This window comes from Silene latifolia, chromosome 1 (assembly GCF_048544455.1).
Source record: "Silene latifolia isolate original U9 population chromosome 1, ASM4854445v1, whole genome shotgun sequence".
NCBI lineage: Eukaryota > Viridiplantae > Streptophyta > Magnoliopsida > Caryophyllales > Caryophyllaceae > Silene > Silene latifolia.
The window spans coordinates 122896445-122916389 of record NC_133526.1 but is presented as its reverse complement, the minus strand read 5'-3'; positions in this window follow the sequence as shown (position 1 = coordinate 122916389).

The window sequence follows — 19945 nt, the reverse complement described above, 5'->3', positions numbered from 1 at the left end:
CCGTACACTTCCTCTACCCGACAACACCGATGCTTTACTCCCTCCTTTCTCTCCTTCCTATCTCCTTTTTGCCTTTCTTCCAAAATCTGCCCAGAAATCTCAAATCAATTGTAACTTACCGCAAATTAAAAATAAGATAAAACCCAAAAATTCCAAATTGTTCTTCTTCCCAATATGTAACTTGCCCTAAACTAATTTCAATATTAATCAAACACAAAAATCAATCAAACATTATACTCCCAAATTGAACTAAAAACCCAGAAAATCTACTATTGTCGAGATCATGTACTGGTGTTGATCATGTATTGGTTTGTGATCAATAATTGAGTAGTAAATTGGGGTTTCTGTAAAGAGAATAATACTGAATTGGGGAACGCGGTGATTTAGAAGAAATAGGATGGACCGGGACGATGGTTTGGTCGGAGGATTGTGATGGTATATTGCGGAACAATGATGTTTGGTTTGGTGAGTGAAGACGATGAGGAAGGTAAGTGATGGGTGGTGATTATGGGTTTGTGATTTTGAGTTTGACAGAGAAAGGAGATTAATAGGGTGGGGTTGATAATAATTGAGTAGAAATAGTTGATCAAATGATTTTTTTATTTTATTTTTATTTTGATAGTAGGTGATCAGATGATGATACAAGAAAAATGAAGAATTAGGAATAAAAACCAGGAATAAAAGAGAAAGAAAATATAAAAATCAAGAATAAAAAAAGAAAAAAAACTAAAAAAAAAACAATGACCTGTTGAGAAACCGGTCATAAGAGGTAAATAATGGTCTGAGTCTGTGGACATGGGTCACGGGGGCGCTTGGGAACAAGCGATTGCATTTGTGGAGTCGCCACCAATTTATTGTGGAAAATTGGAAACCGTTCGAATACCTCGTGTCATGTCAAGACACAAAGTAGTGACATAGACACCAAGAACTCGTTACCCTTAGCATTCTATGTCTAGAATGACTCTCGTGGATGCCAATGAACACGGATGTTCACAGAGATCTGGAGTAAGGGGTGAGGGTACGTATTAGGAAGCTCTTTTGATCGAACACCTAATCCCGCCCGCCTCGATAGCGGCCTCTACTAATGATTAGGGAAGTTATTTATACTTGATATATCGTCGATTATATGCATGCAATGCAACATCCAAGTTTTAATCCTAGCATGTGAAGATTAACTAAGTCGGTGAACAATTAATTTAGCAAACAATTAGGTCGAAGTAGGAATTTAAGTTCAATTACATGTGAAGGCATACAAATGATACAATACAAGAAATACAATAAAATAAAATGATGAAAATTACAATAATTACATCGGATTCATCGATTGATGTCGAAAATACTTTCAAAACGGATAATTTGAGAAAGAACAAATAAATAAATTAACGAACAGGAATTAGACGATAATACGGATGATAGTTAATTAAATACGCAAACTAATTAAACTAAGTCAAAGCAGAACGGAAGTTCAGAGACAGAAGTCAACCTGGAACAGGAGTAGCAGGACTGCGCCCTCTGGAAGAGGCGCAGCAGTTGCTGCGTCTGTTCCAAGGGTGAGTTCTGGCTGTGAAGCCGAAACTGCAAATCGTTAATATTCGTGGATGAATTTATGGATTAATTATGATATTCGACTCGGATGAAAGTGATTTAATACATTAATTACATGCGAATGAGCTATAAAAGCGATAAAACTCGGATGAAACGAATGCGGATGAATTAATTACATGAATGCGAGATTGATTAATGACATGGGTGAACTAAACAGGTTAAATATAACGAATTAATGAAGAACTAACGACAAATACGACAATAGACAGATGGAAATATACCAAAGATCGAATTCCAGAAACTCAATCTGAAAGAATCGAATTTCTACAACCCGGATTGATTTTAATGACGAAAACCCGCAAATATTGGATTATAAAGGATTTAAAGTCGGGATTAAATGATGAATTAAATGTGTTAATGACGATGAACAATGTACATGTGAGATTATTATGCTATTATGTCAAGGAATTGAAGAACAAACGAAAACAAATAAAAAAACAACGAATTGATAGAGGACGAAGGAAGAAGAAAGGAAGCAGGAACTGCGGTAGCCTCACGAAGAGGCGCAGCAGGTGCTGCGTCCCTTCGAAGAGGCGCAGCGGTTGCTGCGTCCTTTCTCGACGGTCATCTTCTGATAATCCGTAAAAAGGGTTTTAAACGAAGGGTTTTAGAAATCGGTTTTAATTGTATTTTCGACATAAATCTTACATTAATGATACAAAAAGTAAATAACAATAAATGAAGAAGGATTTACACCCTCAGACTTACATGTTTGACGAAACGAGATGAACTAAGTTTATGATTAGTGATGCTCGACTCGAATGTAACGAAAGTGCCCTCGTAAGAGGAAAACGATTAAGATTAATTAAGTTGATTATTGTGGAGTTGGTCAAATTGGTCGGTCATGCAAACGAGGCTGGTACTCAGAAGGATCCGAGCTTACGTGGTCGAATGGTCAAGCACGTAGACGCCAAAAAGTAAGAACGTGGTCTAGAATGCAAAGGGAGAAGAGAAGGGCAGACACTCGCGTTAGAAATATGAGGAGCAAAGACTTCTATTTATACTAATCACGTGGAGGAATTAGGGTTTTCGGAGAAACTTTGGAAGTGAATCTCGAAAAGATATGAAAAGATACGAAAAATACGCAGAAAAGGACCTGGGAAGAGGCGCAGCAGTCACTGCGTCCCTTGGAAGAGGCGCAAAGACTGGGCTGCGTCTGTTCCCAGGTGGTTTTCTCCTGCGGAAGAAAGATTTCCGTGTTTAATTTATGGAATAACGGAATAATCTTATTTTCCTTAATATTTTGTATGAATATTACGGGAAATTCTTTACCAAAGATTAAAAGATTGTAAAAGATTTATAAAATATGGAATAGAAATATCCGGAACATTCCAGAACAATCTGACTCGGGATTTAGCGGTTATCAGAAAATGAAGACGGTTTTAGGCCCGGACTCCAAATGTACTCTAATTACTGTCAAAACGACCGTATCGGCGCGTAGATGACAATTAAGAGGTAGACATTAGTGTTTGAGCAATCGCTTGACGATAAACTTACGAACTGTCAGAAATCGTTCCGCGTACCAAACATGCGGCCCAATCATCACCGGGTGGTTTGCAGGAGGTGCAGAAATGAGGTATCTACTGAGCCCCCACTTTGACCGAGGCTTGGACAAGGCGAAAGTCAAAGTATAGCCATCAGGTCAATCGAAGATTACAACTGACGACTATGGCGACGCGAGGCGGCTCAAGGGGTCTGAACCAAGGACCTGTCGTCGGGAACATTTTAGAGTCTGTCGACTATCGGGGAGGGTCGTTTAAAGTCCATTAGACTATGTAAGGAAGCTCGCCAGCCATAAGAAGAGACCATACCTGAGACTTCTTTCTCGAGATGCTTCTGGAGGTGCATAGGAGCTAAGGGTAAGCGTAAGAGCTAAGGTTAAGCGTAGGAGCTAAGGGTAAGACCTAAAAGATAAGTAAGGATTGTGCTAGGGTGTGGGATCCTAAAGGAAAGCATCAATGGGAAGGAGGCCCGAATATAATTTCAAACTAAGGGGTAACTAAAGCTTGAGTGTAAGAACTCTGCCGGTTTGGGAACTTCTGGAGAACGACACCTTTATCGCACTCCGTGGGGAAACAAGAAACATCGTGAGCAGCAGGACACAGGCGAGAACTGCTGGGAGAAATCTGCTTGGGTCGTCTTCAAACAAACTTCGGAAGAACTTGAGAGGGACGATTGTATGTCGTGAACTCTCGTTGGGTAAACCTTATCAGGAACTTATCTCCATGTCTCGAGAGGGATCGTTTATCCGCTTACTCTCGCTGGGGGAATATAATGAAGGCGTGTCGAAACACCTGTCAAAGAATACCAGCTCGTTGTGACAAACAAGGTTTTGGAAGCGATAAATAATGTATAATAGTCTGCAGTCGGCTTAGAAATGCGGGTCTGAACGAAGAATAATCGTCAAACGGACCAAAAAAAAGATAAAATGGCATCGGGGAAGCGGCGCACCAAAGATGGGCCCACAAATAACGAACTCATAACGAATTTTTAAAAATTCGTATGAAGGGAAGCTAAGGAAGAGGCGCAGCAAGAGCTGCATCTCTTGGAAGAGGCGCAGCGCCTGCTGCGTCTATTCCTGGAGGTGTCTTTTCTGCGTAAAAAAACGCGATGACATAGAGGGTTTCATTTCATTATTTCGAAACATAAATCATCAATTTCTCTCTCCAATTTCAACCATTTCCGCCAAAATTTGATCCAAAAGCTTGTATTCGCCATGACTAATCGAGGTATGTATATCATTCTTGCATTAATCTTCTATAATGGACGAATTAGATCGACAAAATTTAGGGTTTTCAACCCTAAAATGTCGAAAATTTGGGGCTTTCCCCCCAAATGATTTTGCCTTGTAAAATTGACCTTGTAAATGGCTAATTGGTATTATAAGGATCATAACCATATATTTGTTTCGAATTTTCGTTGAGTTTTGGGCATTTGAGTGAAATTGAGACGGTTTAGCAGCTAGACCGTAAATTGCTTCGAACATGGCCTTAGGATTGCCCATTTGCGATGAAACTTGATATTTGGAATCCTTGGATGATGGGTAAAATTCCTACCATCTCGGAATTTTGGTTTGTGACGGCTTTTTCAGGACACTTTTCTAGGGCATAATCGCCGTTATAACGAAATGCTGTCGAAATTTCGACTCGAACCCATGACTAGGCTTCAACTTAGGCTTGACTTGACCCAAATTACCACATGAGTGATCGGGTTTGTGGGAATACGGCCAAAGATGGCGAGAAAAGAGCGACTTCAGGGCTTCTAAAAAACTCGAAAATCCCCTAATCAAGGCTTGTCGTCACTTGACGCGGCCTAAAATTACTTTAATTTTGCAGGTGACGAGGCTTCTACTTCTGGGAGGGCTCCCATGGACATAGACACCGCTGTTGACGCTTCTCGTGCTCTTGAGGAGGCTTTGGAGGAGGCTTTCACCGCTGCGGTGATGGCTGATGAGGACGGGGTCTAGGAGGAGGAGGCTGCTGAGGAGGAGGAGGCCCCGAGACGGGACAACGTTGGGCGAGGTGGTCGTCAGCTGAGGGGAGCACCTGCGTGGGCTGAGACCTGGGACAGCAGGCACTTGCTTTGGGCTGCGGAGGGTCACCTGTTCTACAGGACGGTGAAGAGCTTGGTAATCTTGAATTCATTACTCATCACTCATCTTCTTTCGTTTCGTTTGCTCATATCTTTTCCAATTTCATTCAAACTAAAGATAGCTTTTGTTTCAAATCACAATAGGAGGCCGGGAACATCAGATCGTTCTCGGGCTACACGACGGCGATGGAGTGCTACGAGAGGCTGTCTGCGGAGGAGTGAGCCATGATCGAGCGGGGGGTATTCGGCGCCCTGGTGCAGGCTTGGAGGGATATCGCGAAGAGGAAGCTGCGTGCTAACCTTACCCTGGTCCGCGCTTTCTTGGACCGATTCTGGGATACGACTTCCACTTTTCACCTGCCTTTGGTGAGGTGGGAGTTACGTTGGAGGACTACGGCATGATCTCTGGGCTGCCGTGTGGGACTGAGGTGGTGAAGTGGTCGGAGACTGCCATGAGGGTGGATTCGGCCGAGGCTAGGAGGTTGATCGGCTGGAACTTGGCGCCGAAGTCTGTTACAGTGCCTGGTTTGGTGCTTAGTTCTTATGTCCGAGATTACTTTGCGGGAAAGACCCCGGCGCGGGCGGTGATTGACGGGAGAGAGACGGCTCCTCCTCCCTTTACAGCTAAGTAGAGGGCCCGTTTGTGGCTTTGGTGGTTTCTGTCTTCGATCTACCTCGGAGACAAGGGAGAGAGGCTGTCGACGAAGCTTCTTCCCTTCCATTCTGACCTGAGCTCCCTAGGACGTTGGGACTGGGTCACTGCTGGTTTTGCGATCCTCATCCGCTTCATGAGGGCCATGGTTCGTCCGGAGTTGATGGAAAAGGGGACTTCTCCTGCTGTCGTCGGCCCTGGACTACTGTTGGAGGTATGAACCTTCATTTAGACTAAAATCACTTCCTTTCCTTATCGAATTACGAAAGATCGTTATTGACTATCTTGCTTCACAGGCGTGGGTGTACTCTTACTTTCCGAGCCTCTCGCCCAAGAGGACGGAGCCGCTGGAGAAGGCCTATCCCGTTGTGAGGGATTGGGTGATGTGTCGCACGAGGAGCAAGCGTTCCTCTCACGGTGTCTACCGGCGGGACGTGAACGCTCTTCAGCTGGACAGCGTGACCATCTCACTTATATTCGTTTTGCTTCTTTATTACTTTTTAACCGATCATAAGAATGATCCCTTGTTTGTCTTTTCCCAGTGGGTGCCCAGGCCTTGGGCGAAGTACGCTGGCGCTCCTCCTTTTGTGGCTGAGGTCCTTCGACCTAGGAGCTCGAGCCGGTTGCTGCTGAGGACGTCGATGGGTCCTGTGTGGTACTTGGGCGAGCGCTTGGCTCGTCAGTGCTCTCGGGATGTCTTGACGGTTCCCATCGATCCTCCTAGGACGATGTTCAGGGAGCCTTCTAAGGCTGAGAGGGAGGCTGACTTGGCTGGTGTTGGTGGTGACGCCCTCCTGCTTCCTGGTGAGGACTACTCGGCGTTCCTCTACGGGAGGTTGGCGTACTGGCCGGTTGTGGTGAGCATTTACTCTTCTTATGACCATTTTGAAAGCATGATGAATAATCATCGATTTGATGGCAATCCTTTGTCTTTGCAGGAGGTTGAGGCGGCGGGCATCGATCCCCCAGAGTACCCCGAAACCCTCGAGTACACTAACGCGACCGGGAGGACGACGATCTCCGAGCTACGTGACTTTGACGTGGCTGTGACGGATGCTGGCTTGGACGATTGGCAGCATCTGATTCAGAGGGTGAGCCTCTAATTTGTATGATCTTTTGTGTGAGAACACATTTGATTGAACTTATCCAATTATTGAGAACTTCTTTTGAAAATGTAGGTTGCGCCGTCTCGGTTTGTGGCGTTATGGAGGGTAGCCAACCGGCTGCGAGCTACTGCCGTCGAGGCACTTGTCGGCGGTCGAGGTCGTCAGGTATGAACCTTTCGTCTACTTCATTTTTTACTTTTCTAATTTTCTTATGATTACTTGAAATGATTGACATGAGCCAATTTTGTTGCTTGCAGAGGGAGCGTGAGCTGGAGCGAGAGCTGGCCCAGTCTCGGGAGGAGACAGCTCGTTTGCTGAGGGAGCTCGAGGTTTGTGACGCCGAGGTTGCTGCTCTCGAGCCGAGAGTTGCGGAGTTAGGTGGCGACCAGCAGTAGCTTCCGTGTTGCTTCTTGTTTTTTTGGTTGTATTTCTGTACATTTATACATTTTAGGACCCACTTTTGGACATTTGGATCTTGTTTTGGGGCTCGAGCCCCCAGTTTGGTGTACATATTCCTTTTTGATCGTATATATGATGATGGCCTTAGTGCCTTTGCTGCTGGGTTGCTTTGTTTGTACCTGCAGGTTAGTTTTGAACAGGTTTGGTAGATGACGGTTTACGCCGTCATGCTGCCGAAATTTACATAGAAATCACATAGAGCATGTATTTGTACATATGGCCTAAATTAGCGCAAAACAATGACTTGAAAATGCAAAAATTTGGTCGGAAGTGACCGGACGGGAAATGCAAAAATTTGGTCGGAAATGACCGGACGGTTGGGAGGGTTACCCCCTAAAAAAGAAAAAAATAAAAACATATAAGTTTGAAATGGAAAGTGAAATGATTCCCTGAAAAGAAAATTAAAAGAAATGTACAAGTGTGCTAAAATGACGAAAATGTCGATATCGTCTCGAGATGCGCGTCTGCGAAACTAGAAAACGCGAAATATGGTAACTTTGACGTATTTACCAAAATAATAACCCGTATGAATAGGAAATTATTTGCCAAGGAATTTAGGAAAGATCCAACGCGGAAAATCACAAACGTTCTTTGAGGAAGAGGCGCAAAGCAGTCTGCTTGTTCCCTGTGTATCCGTCTGGCGGATTTTAGGAAACAGATTTTAGTATAAATAGAGACGTCGATAGAGGTTTTATTCACACAATTCTTCCGTCTCTTCCTTCGTCTTATTACATAAAATTCTCAAAACAATCCTTCATCGTGAATACTTTAGAGATTCGCCTAAAAGAGTGGACCAACGAGTTTTCCAACGTGGAGAAACACGACATGGGTGCTTATAATCTTGGATCATTGTTGAGTTTGAAGCTTATCAAGGTGGTCAAACTATTCCTAGATGCTTGTCTTGATTATTGGGACCCGAATTATCATGTTTTTGCTTTCCCCGGAGGTGACATTTGCCCATTTCCTGAAGAAATTGCTGCGATCGGTGGGTGGGACCCAGAACACTTGTCTGCTATTCCTTCTACTTCACAAGGGTATAATAACAAATTTAGAGACTTGCTTGGATTGACAAGAATTGAGGTGGACCGTCTAGTGACCTCGAAAGAAGTGCGAATGTTGGACTTTATCGACCGATTCATTAACAGGGCCGACCCCACCATCTCTTATGTTGCTAGGCGAAGGGCATTAGGATTTTGCTTGTTGCATGTATATGTCCTTCAAGGGCATGTTGATGAGGATTTGAGAGGTGATCCCCGTCTCCTGGGCCTAGTTGAGCAAATGGAACTGCGCAGGAGCCCAGCCTGTTTATGTTTAGGAGAGATCCTATTGGGTTTGGATAACAGGAAAGCCAATCGCGACCTACCTTATTTGGGAAGTCCCATTATTTTGCAGGTGAAAGAACGCTTTTCTTCTTTTCCTCTTTTTTTTTTTCGTTTTTTTTTCGTTTTTTTTTTCGTTTCTTTTTTTTTCATCGTTCTAATACCCGCTTTTGGTAGTTCTGGCTTATGGAGCGTCTTCGATTGATCGAGCCCCCAGTTCACGTTCCTTCTTATCATGCTCGCTCGATTGCAATGAGGACCAGGCTTTACATGGTGGACTTCACTCGAGTGTGCAATTATTGGGAAAAAAAATTGAAGAGTGATGATGCCCCCTTGATTAGGTGGGTTGTACCATGGTGGCATCTCAAATCTGTCACTGGAGTATCTTCCTTGGATCCTACCCGATCTATGCGCATTCCTGGCTTGGAATTCATGGTATGCATCTTCCCGGAGAGGCTGATGAGACAGGTTGGAGTGAAACAGATGATTCTGAAGCTTGACACTGTCCCGCAGACTGCCGTGGCGCTTACTACTGAGAGCCGAAGGGAGTGGGCCATTAAATGGGCTCAAAGAAACGTATGGTTCTTGAACTCTTCTGTTAGTGCCTTATGGGTGTCGGACTCCTATCTGCGGTGGAGGAAAGCTACTACTCCGGAGGAGTGTGAGAGATTGAGGAAGCGCGAGCCCGTTGACTACAAGGTGCGCGAGGTGGAAAAGGAGAAAGAGAAGCATCTGACTGAGGGAGAGGAAGAAGCAAGGTTTCGAGTTGTTCATCCTTCGAAGAAACCGAAGACCTCTCCTGTCGTGGACAAAGTGATTGACAAGAATGGGAAGGCTAGGCCCCGAGAAAGACCGTTGGTGATTAGGTCCGAAGTGGCGCAAGAGCGTCCGGCTCGAGGTCGTGACAAGAAATATTACAAAAATGACAAGGGCAAAGGGAAAATGGAGGAATAGCCCAAGTCTTTATTATTATTTATTATTATTATTGTAATAAGAAGGTGGGGTTTTTAGAATCCTAGCCTATATTTATTTTTTGTTTATCATTATTATTATTATGTAATGTATTATTATTATTAAATGAAATAAAAGAGGTTAATTGGTTATGAAACCGTTGTGATTTTCTATTTATTATTCTTGTCGAATTCCAAATGTAACTGCAAATGTCCTTTTATTTACATTTTGAAATTAATGGGTTGTATCCTGTGAAGGATTGCCTACGTATTCATTAAAAAATGAAATCAAACCCTTGCGCGTAGTTCGAGTAAATGTAAAAGAATAATTGTTCTAAGCAGGAGCTTGTAATGAACTTAGAAGATAAGCATCAGCTTTTTACTTACTCTTAAGATGCAATTTAGTTTATTTGATGATGTGAGGATGACAGATTGTCAAAATGCAAGAGTAGAGTGACATTAGCTTATTTCAGCTTGGCCAGGGGCCGTTTATTTTAGGGCCACAAGAGCGACACGTGAGGTTACGCGAGGCGCGTTTTTGTTCCTATTCTAGGCATAATACCGCTTTAGTTGGTCAAGGTTTGTCGGGTTGGCAAATTCATTCCCATCTAGATCTGTGATTCTAACCGCACCCCCTGGAAGTATGGACTTGACTAGAAATGGCCCAGCCCAATTAGGTTTGAATCTTCCCCGTGGATCGACAGGTAAAAGAGCTATAACCGACTTGAGTACTAAGTCTCCTTCCTTGATGTTCCTTGGCTTGACCCTTTTATTGAAGGCTCGTTTGATACGTGCTTGATATGTTTGGACATTATGTAATGCGCGTAGCCTACGTTCATCCAGGAGGATGAGTTCTTCATATCTATCCCTCTTCCAATCGGCTTCCGGGATTTGACTTTCGAGTAAGATACACAATGATGGTATTTCTAACTTGACTGGCTGTACAGATTCCATGCCGTAGGTCAAATAGAAAGGGGTAGCCCCAGTGGGCGTCCTAACAGATGTGCGTATCCCCACAAAGCAAAGGGTATTTTGCTTGGCCAATCTCGATAGTTGTCAATCATTTTCTTGAGAATTGTGACAACGTTCTTGTTTGTCACCTCTACCGCGCCATTACTCTGTGGTCTATATGGCGAAGAGTGGTGATGCCTAATTTTGTATTTGGCTAGCAATTGCTCAGTATCAGCTTGGAAATGTGATCCGTTATCACTAATGATCTCATGTGGGCAACCATATCGACAGATGATGTTGTTTTGTATGAATTTTGCCACATTTTTAGCCGTGAGACTAGTGTAGGAAGCCGCTTCTACGCATTTGGTGAAATAGTCAATTGCCACGAGGATGAAACAGTGACCTCCTGTTCCGGCTGGAGTTATCTTCCCGATTATATCAATTCCCCAGGCAAAAAATGGCCAAGGAGATGTCATCGTATAGAGCAATGAAGGAGGGACATGTTGTACGTTCCCAAAGATTTGGCAGTTGTGGCAATGTCTTACATATTTGATGCAATCGGATTCCATTGTGGTCCAATAATACCCCAAACGTGTGATTTTCTTTGCCATCATGGGCCCACTCATGTGAGGACCGCATTCTCCATCATGAACTTCTTCCATCACTTTCCGCGCCTGTGAATGATCAAGGCAACAAAGGACTACACCAAGAGGTGTTCTTTTGTATAGCTCTCCTTGCATGAGAACGTATTGGGAAGCTAGTAGGCGTATAGCACGTTGTCCCCTTTTGTACATATCCTGTGGATAGGTACCGTTGAGCTTGAAATTTAGGATTGCTTGGAACCAAGGTTCCTCTGTGGTTTCCTCTTCATCAGTGATTTGGTGGTCATAAGCTGGCTCTGATCGTCGTTCGATACATAAAGGCATTTCCACCATGTCATTAGCATATTAATCAAATATGCGAGTTTTGCAAGAGCATCTGCAAATTGATTTTCTACCCGAGGTAGGTGTAGATAGGTCACGTGATCAAAGAATTGGGCAACTTGGTCTATTCTGGCTTGGTAAGGTGCTAGGCTTTCGCTTCGGATTTTCCAAGATCCCGTAACTTGATTGATGATCAGGGACGAATCCCCATGCACTCGGAGGTTTTTAATGCCTAAGCTCACTGCCGCTTGTAGACCAATGAGACAAGCTTCGTATTCTGCAGCATTGTTTGTCACCTCGAAGTCGAGTTTGACAGAGATTGGTGTATGCTCGCCTTCAGGAGAAATGAGCAACACTCCTATTCCAAATCCTCTTAAGTTTGATGCTCCATCAAAGTAAAGGTCCCGGGAGTCTACATCGGTTTGGAGTATATCCTCGTCTGGAAATGACCAAGTATCTATTGTTTGTGCATCATTGATGGGATTTTTCGCAAAGAATTCGCAACGAAGCAACGGCGCGCCCTTTTATAACCTTCAGGGGCACGTATTTGAGATCGAACTCTGAGAGCATCAAAGTCCATCTTGCTAGGCGTCCGTTGAGGACGGGTTTCTCGAAGAGGTATTTGACTGGATCCATTTTGGAGTATATTTTGACGGAGTAGCTAAGCATGTAATGACGTAGCTTCTTCGTCGCCCACACAAGAGCGAGGCATGTCTTTTCGAGTTGTGAGTATTTGCACTCGTACTCCAAGAACTTCTTACTAAGGTAGTAGATAGCCTTTTCTTCCTTTCCTACAGTTTGAGCTAGCATGGCGCCCATGGCTGTCTCGGTTACTGTGAGATATAAACCAAGAGGTTGATCTCGTTGAGGTGGCATGAGCACGGGTGGTTTAGCTAATATCTCCTTGATTCGGCCGAATGCCTTCTGACAGTTATCATCCCACATGGTGTGGTCTGTTTTCTTGAGCTTTTTGAAAATAGGTTCACAGATCATGGTGAGTTTCGATATGAATCGACTTATATATTGCACTTTTCCCAGGAATCCTCTAACTTCTTTTTCCGTTTGAGGTTGTGGCATTTCGATCAGAGCTTTGATCTTGGAAGGGTTTATTTCTATACCTCGTTGGCTAACAACGTATCCCAGGAGTTTGCCAGATGTTACTCCGAATGCGCACTTCTGAGGATTGAGCCTCATGTTGTACTTTCGTAGCCTTAAGAAGAATTTGCGAAGGTTCGCAATATGCCCCTCTCTATCCTTGGACTTGACAATCATGTCATCTACGTATACCTCAACTTCTTTATGCATCATGTCATGTAGGAGTGTAGTTGCGGTGCGTTGATATGTAGCTCCGGCGTTGATTAACCCAAACGGCATGACCGTATAGCAATAGGTTCCCCATTGAGTGACAAAGGCGGTTTTATGCATGTCTTCTATGGCCATCTTGATTTGGTTGTAACCCGCGTACCCATCCATGAAGGATAGTAACGCGTGATCAGCGGTATTGTCCACCAATATGTCGATATGTGGTAGAGGAAATTCATCTTTAGGACTTGCTTTGTTTAAGTCTCTAAAATCAACACAAACACGGATTCTGCCATTCTTTTTGCGTACGGGTACTATGTTGCCTACCCAGTCAGAGTACTCGGAAACTTTGATGAACCCGGCTTTGAATTGCTTATCGACTTCTTCCTTAATCTTGAGAGCCCATTTTGTCCTCATTCGACGAAACTTCTGTTTCACGGGCTTGAAACCTGGCTTAATTGGGATTCTATGTTCGGCGATATCCATGTCGATCCCTGGCATGTCTTTGTAGGACCAAGCGAAAACGTCTTTGAACTCGTGTAGGAGGTCTATGAAACTGGCCCTTTCGGTGGGGCTTAGGGTCGTCCCTATCCTAAGTTCTTGGGGTTCTAGTTCGGTTCCTACATTGATGGGTTCGGTGTTCTCTATTACTGGTCCCCCTTCCCCCTCTTGTAGTATTTCCTTGGCTATGTAGGGAGGTATCTCAATTGACTCGGGTCCTGGGTCATCCTCAGTATCATCGTAAACAGAATTGCATTCAAGATAACACAAAGAGTAAGCAGAACCTGATTTATTCATATTAAAGTTTGAGAAAAGTTGAAACAAAGAAGCCATCTGATCTGTGGTCAGCGGCGGTAAAGGGACAGTTGTTGGGACATTTTCCGAACTACTGTAACTATTTGAGGCTAAGCTAGGAGAAACAAAGGGAATGGGGGTGATGACAGGAGGAGACTCCTTAGTGACTTCTCTAGACTCCGACTCTGACTCTGACTCTGACTCGAATTCATCATCTTCTGGTTCTCCTTTGAACATCTCTCCTTCTCCAGTGGTGAGCTTGAAGAGTCTTCCTTGATGGTTGGTCCACTTGATTGATTTTCTCCATGCTTTCTGCTGGTTCGCGTTTGTTTCTGTGATTAACGCAGTAGGGTTGAAGTGATCGTCTTGAAGTATCATGGTAATGATCTCATCCTGCGCGGCTCTAACAAATCGATCTTCTCCAAATAGTAGACTAACAGCTTGTTCGTCTAAGCAAGGTGCTTGACGTGCTTTGACGGTAGGAACCGTTTCTGGAGGAATGAAGTAGCAATCGTGAAAGATCTCGATTCCGGCTAGCTTCCTTCCGAGATAGTGCCAAGGTTCGGGAAATCCGTGAAAGAGTTCTTGATTTCCTTCCCTAACAAAGTATCCATTCAGGGTAGGGAAATATGGTCGCATTTGGACTCCTACGTGCTTACGGCTTTGAACTTGAGCGAGCATCTCGAGAACTTCCTCTTTAGTGGGTTTGTATCCTAGTCCAAGTGGTATTCTTTTTTAGTTGCCTTCCTTGTAGGGTGCGAAGGTGTTTCTTCGGACAGGGTTCAAAGGCATTCCCGGGAAGTATCCCTGGGATTTGAGTATGTGGTTGACCACCAAGTTGGAGTAGGGATCGTAGTATAGGGGTGCCAACTCGCTTTCTATGACACTTATGCTTTGAAAGCCCCCAAGTTCATATACTGGATCCGCAAGGACTTGATTATTTGACTTCTTTTCGATTATTGCCTTGATGGGCGATGAAGTGATCGTCACCACTTTGCCATTTAGTGGAATTTTGATCTTTTGGTGAAGGGTGGACGTTACTGCTTTGGAAGCGTGAATCCAAGGTCTTCCCAGAAGTATGTTGAAGGAAGCTTCAATGTCCACTATTTGGAAGTTAACCTTTCGCTCAATTGGTCATGTGGCTATGGTTAGGTTAACGAGTCCTACTACCTTTCATCTTGTACCATCATATGCGCGAACACCTTGATTGGTAGGGGTCCAATCCGACTCTTTCATGCCTAGTTTGTATGCCGTTTTCAGGGGTATGATGTTGAGTGCGGAGCCATCATCTACCAAGGTCATTGGCACATTCTTCTTTAAGCAAATGACAGTGATGTAAAGAGCCAAGTTGTGACTAGCGCCAAAGGGCGGCAAATCTTCATCTGAGAAAGTAATAGGATTACTTAGTTTCGGTGATTCTTGGAAGACCAAGTTGACTACATCGTCGGGTGTGGATTTATGTGCTACATTTAGTTTGGCCAAAGCTTGCAGTAAAGCTTGGCGATGTGGGAATGAGCTTGCTACTAAGTGCCAGACAGAAAGATCAGCCTTTGTTTTCTGTAATTGCTTGAGCAAATGATCAGTAGAGTCATCTTCGTTATCATTTGGTGTGACAATGTTGGTTGGACCATTTTGAGTAGTACTTTGATATGGACGCCCTGAACGAGTTAGGTAGTCCACATCTTGGTCTTCACCATTTTGGACTATTTCCTTGATTAGGGAGTGTTCAATGAGATACTCGTCTTCATCATCATCGGCCCATACTCCATTGACTGTAGCTAGTTCCCTTATTCTCATAATCTTGTCCTCTAATTGTGTGATTTGGTCGACTAGTTTATCAACCACGGCGACTATTTCTTGTATAGTAGCATTTTGAGAAAAGATTAGTGGCGCATGTTCTTTAGGTGTCGCATTGGGGTCATGTAAAGTTGTTACCACATTTTCCAATTCCGAAACTTGCCTATCCACACTCCTTGCCCATGCGATGAAGTCGGCAATGGTAGGGGAAATGGTAGAGTAGAACCCTTCATTCTCGATCGCGTGGATCTCGTCTTATTTGGAGAAATGAGGTGTGAACAATCTAAGGTAGATTCTTCACTTGTGATCACTAGAATTCCAAGAGGATTCTGAGTGTTGTTGGGCTTACCTCCCGGCGGTATTGGTAGTCGACCATCCTCAATCATGTCTTGAAGCACATTCTTCAATTTGTAGCATTTTTCTGTGTCATGTCCCTTACCCCTATGATATTCGCAGTATGAGTTCTCGTCCCAGAACTTGGATTTCTTTTCTGGTTCAGGCGTAGGTCCTATGGGTTGGAGTTTGCCTTGTTTCATTAACCTTTTTAGAGCATTGGAGTAAGTATCCCCAAGATTTGTAAATTTCCTTGGTGGGGCACTCTTCTTGGATGGCTCGAGGAGGTTAACTTCATCGGTCTTGCTAGTGGAGCCGTAAGAACGACTTGTTGAGCCTTGATATCCTCGACCTGCCGTTTTGGACAAGAGCCCTTTACGGATGTCATCTTCGATCCTTGTTCCTAGTACGGTTAAGTCCTTGAAAGTTTTAATGTTTTGGTACCTCAAATGATTGGCATAGATGGGCTTTAGGTTGTCCACGAATTTCTCCACAAGGGTAGCCTCATCCGGGCGTTCAACTAGTTGGGTACTAGTCTTCCTCCACCTACTTAGGAAGTCGGTGAAACCTTCTTTGTCAATTTGGGTAAGAACCTCTAGAGTGCGCATGTTAACTTGGATCTCAGCATTATCCGCATATTGCTTAGCAAACTCAATCGCGGCGTCTTCCCAAGTAGCGATCTTCTTATGTTCTAGAGAGTAGAACCATTGCTTTGGGATGGTGTCAAGAGATGAAGTAAAGATCCTTAAAAATATCTCGGGTTTGATGCCTTTGATAGACATATAATCCTTGAAAGCACGGATGTGGTTCAAAGGGTTTTCATGCCCCTTGAATTTAGGGATATCCGTCATGTTGAAGTTAGTTGGCAACTTGGAACTCACGGCCTCATACTTGCGATTATTCTCCCTATAAATGTCATCTCCTTTAAGATACATCAATTGCTCCTCTAAGTATTGGAGTCGTTTCTCAGCTGCAGTCATACCCATGGGAGGGTTTTCGTCCCTGAAGTCATTCACGAAGTCATCAACGACTTCACTTTCCCGAGGAGGCAACCTCGTTTCTACGGTATAGGTCCGGCCCTCGATGGTGTCAAGGCGATCATACACTTGGTCTTGAGTAACTTGGAGTTGGGCTAGCGCGGTTAGGATTCGATCATTACCATCTTGGAGTTGATTGAAGTTCACGTCGCTTGTTTCAGGCATCTTGGAAACTGGATAAGAGATCGACGACGAATCAAAACACGATCGACCATTCTAACACACTTACTAAGAAAGAAATGTTTTGACTCGTGAAGTGGGTGTGTGCCACTTGTGTCAGTGAGCTTTTGAAGAAAAGACAAGATTTGAAAAATGTCGGTCCTAGTCAACTTTAGTGTAGTTGTAGGAGTGGACTCGAAGTGAGGTTTTGAAATGGGCTTGGGCCCGAAATTTGACTCGACAAACGGACAGAGTTTTGACTCGGTTTTGCGCTAATCATTGGCCTTTTTTCGAAATTTACATTTTAAAAGGAATTTTGATTTTACAAAAATCGTCATGGTTTCGTTTAGAAATGGTGATCACGTAAGGTACAAACATTTATACAAGCATTATAACGGGATGCTAAGTGCATTTAAAAGGGTTTTGGTTTAAAGGGTGGGTTGCCATACCGAACAATCAAACCCGAAGTCTGTGGAGAGGCTCGTACCAAACAAGAGTAAGGCCGATTCCTAGTCCATTTCCTCAAGTAGTGAAAGTCCTTGATACAAACAAGAGTAAGTACCATGGTATGGATGACGTCAATCGATATCCATCCTTAGGCCCAAATAAGAATTAGGACCGTTTAGACGGGACGATTGGTCGAATGGGTTGGGTTGGGCCTAGGAAGGCCGATTAAAACGATCTAGTAAGACCGAGTTATGAAAACCGACAATTGTCTTGTACAAACTATTCCCTAACCTTGTTCAAGTTTCACCCTTGGCTACACGTAAGTGTATTATCCCCAGCAGAGTCGCCAAACTGTGGACATGGGCCACGGGGGCGCTTGGGAACAAGCATGTGCATTTGTGGAGTCGCCACCAATTTATTGTGGAAAATTGGAAACCGTTCGAATACCTCGTGTCATGTCAAGACACAAAGTAGTGACATAGACACCAAGAACTCGTTACCCTTAGCATTCTATGTCTAGAATGACTCTCGTGGATGCCAATGAACACGGATGTTCACAGAGATCTGGAGTAAGGGGTGAGGGTACGTATTAGGAAGCTCTTTTGATCGAACACCTAATCCCGCCCGCCTCGATAGCGGCCTCTACTAATGATTAGGGAAGTTATTTATACTTGATATATCGTCGATTATATGCATGCAATGCAACATCCAAGTTTTAATCCTAGCATGTGAAGATTAACTAAGTCGGTGAACAATTAATTTAGCAAACAATTAGGTCGAAGTAGGAATTTAAGTTCAATTACATGTGAAGGCATACAAATGATACAATACAAGAAATACAATAAAATACAATGATGAAAATTACAATAATTACATCGGATTCATCGATTGATGTCGAAAATACTTTCAAAACGGATAATTTGAGAAAGAACAAATAAATAAATTAACGAACAGGAATTAGACGATAATACGGATGATAGTTAATTAAATACGCAAACTAATTAAACTAAGTCAAAGCAGAACGGAAGTTCAGAGACAGAAGTCAACTCGAGAAGGGAGAGCGGAGATCGCGCCCTCGGAAGAGGCGCAGCGATTCTTGCGTCTGCATTCAAGGGTGAGTTCTCGCTATGTTTAATCGGAAATCGTTAATATTCGTGGGTGAATTTAAGGATTAATTATGATATTCGACTCGGATGAAAGTGATTTAATACATTAATTACATGCGAATGAGCCATAAAAGCGATAAAACACGGATGAAACGAATGCGGATGAATTAATTACATGAATGCGAGATTGATTAATGACATGGGTGAACTAAATAGGTTAAATATAACGAATTAATGAAGAACTAACGACAAATACGACAATAGACAGATGGAAATATACCAAAGATCGAATTCCAGAAACTCAATATGAAAGAATCGAATTTCTACAACCCGGATTGATTTTAATGACGAAAACCCGCAAATATTGGATTATAAGGGATTTAAAGTCGGGATTAAATGATGAATTAAATGTGTTAATGACGATGAGCAATGTACATGTGAGATTATTATGCTATTATGTCAAGGAATTGAAGAACAAATGAAAACAAATAAAAAAACAACGAATTGACAGAGGACGAAGGAAGAAGAAAGGAAGCAGGAACTGCGGCAGCCTCACGAAGAGGCACAACAGGTGCTGCGTCCCTTCGAAGAGGCGCAGCGGTTGCTGCGTCCTTTCTCGACGGTCATCTTCTGATAATCCGTAAAAAGGGTTTTAAACGAAGGGTTTTAGAAATCGGTTTTAATTGTATTTTCGACATAAATCTTACATTAATGATACAAAAAGTAAATAACAATAAATGAAGAAGGATTTACACCCTCAGACTTACATGTTTGACGAAACGAGATGAACTAAGTTTATGATTAGTGATGCTCGACTCGAATGTAACGAAAGTACCCTCGTAAGAGGAAAACGATTAAGATTAATTAAGTTGATTATTGTGGAGTTGGTCAAATTGGTCGGTCATGCAAACGAGGCTGGTACTCAGAAGGATCCGAGCTTACGTGGTCGAATGTTCAAGCACGTAGACGCCAAAAAGTAAGAACGTGGTCTAGAATGCAAAGGGAGAAGAGAAGGGCAGACACTCGCGTTAGAAATATGAGGAGCAAAGGCTTCTATTTATACTAATCACGTGGAGGAATTAGGGTTTTCGGAGAAACTTTGGAAGTGAATCTCGAAAAGATATGAAAAGATACGAAAAATACGCAGAAAAGGACCTGGGAAGAGGCGAAGCGATCACTGCGTCCCTTGGAAGAGGCGGGACTGCTTTGCGTCTGTTTCCCTGTGTGGTTTCCTCCTGCGGAAGAAAGATTTCCGTGTTTAATTTATGGAATAACGGAATAATCTTATTTTCCTTAATATTTTGTATGAATATTACGGGAAATTCTTTACCAAAGATTAAAAGATTATAAAAGATTTATAAAATATGGAATAGAAATATCCGGAACATTCCAGAACATTCTGACTCGGGATTT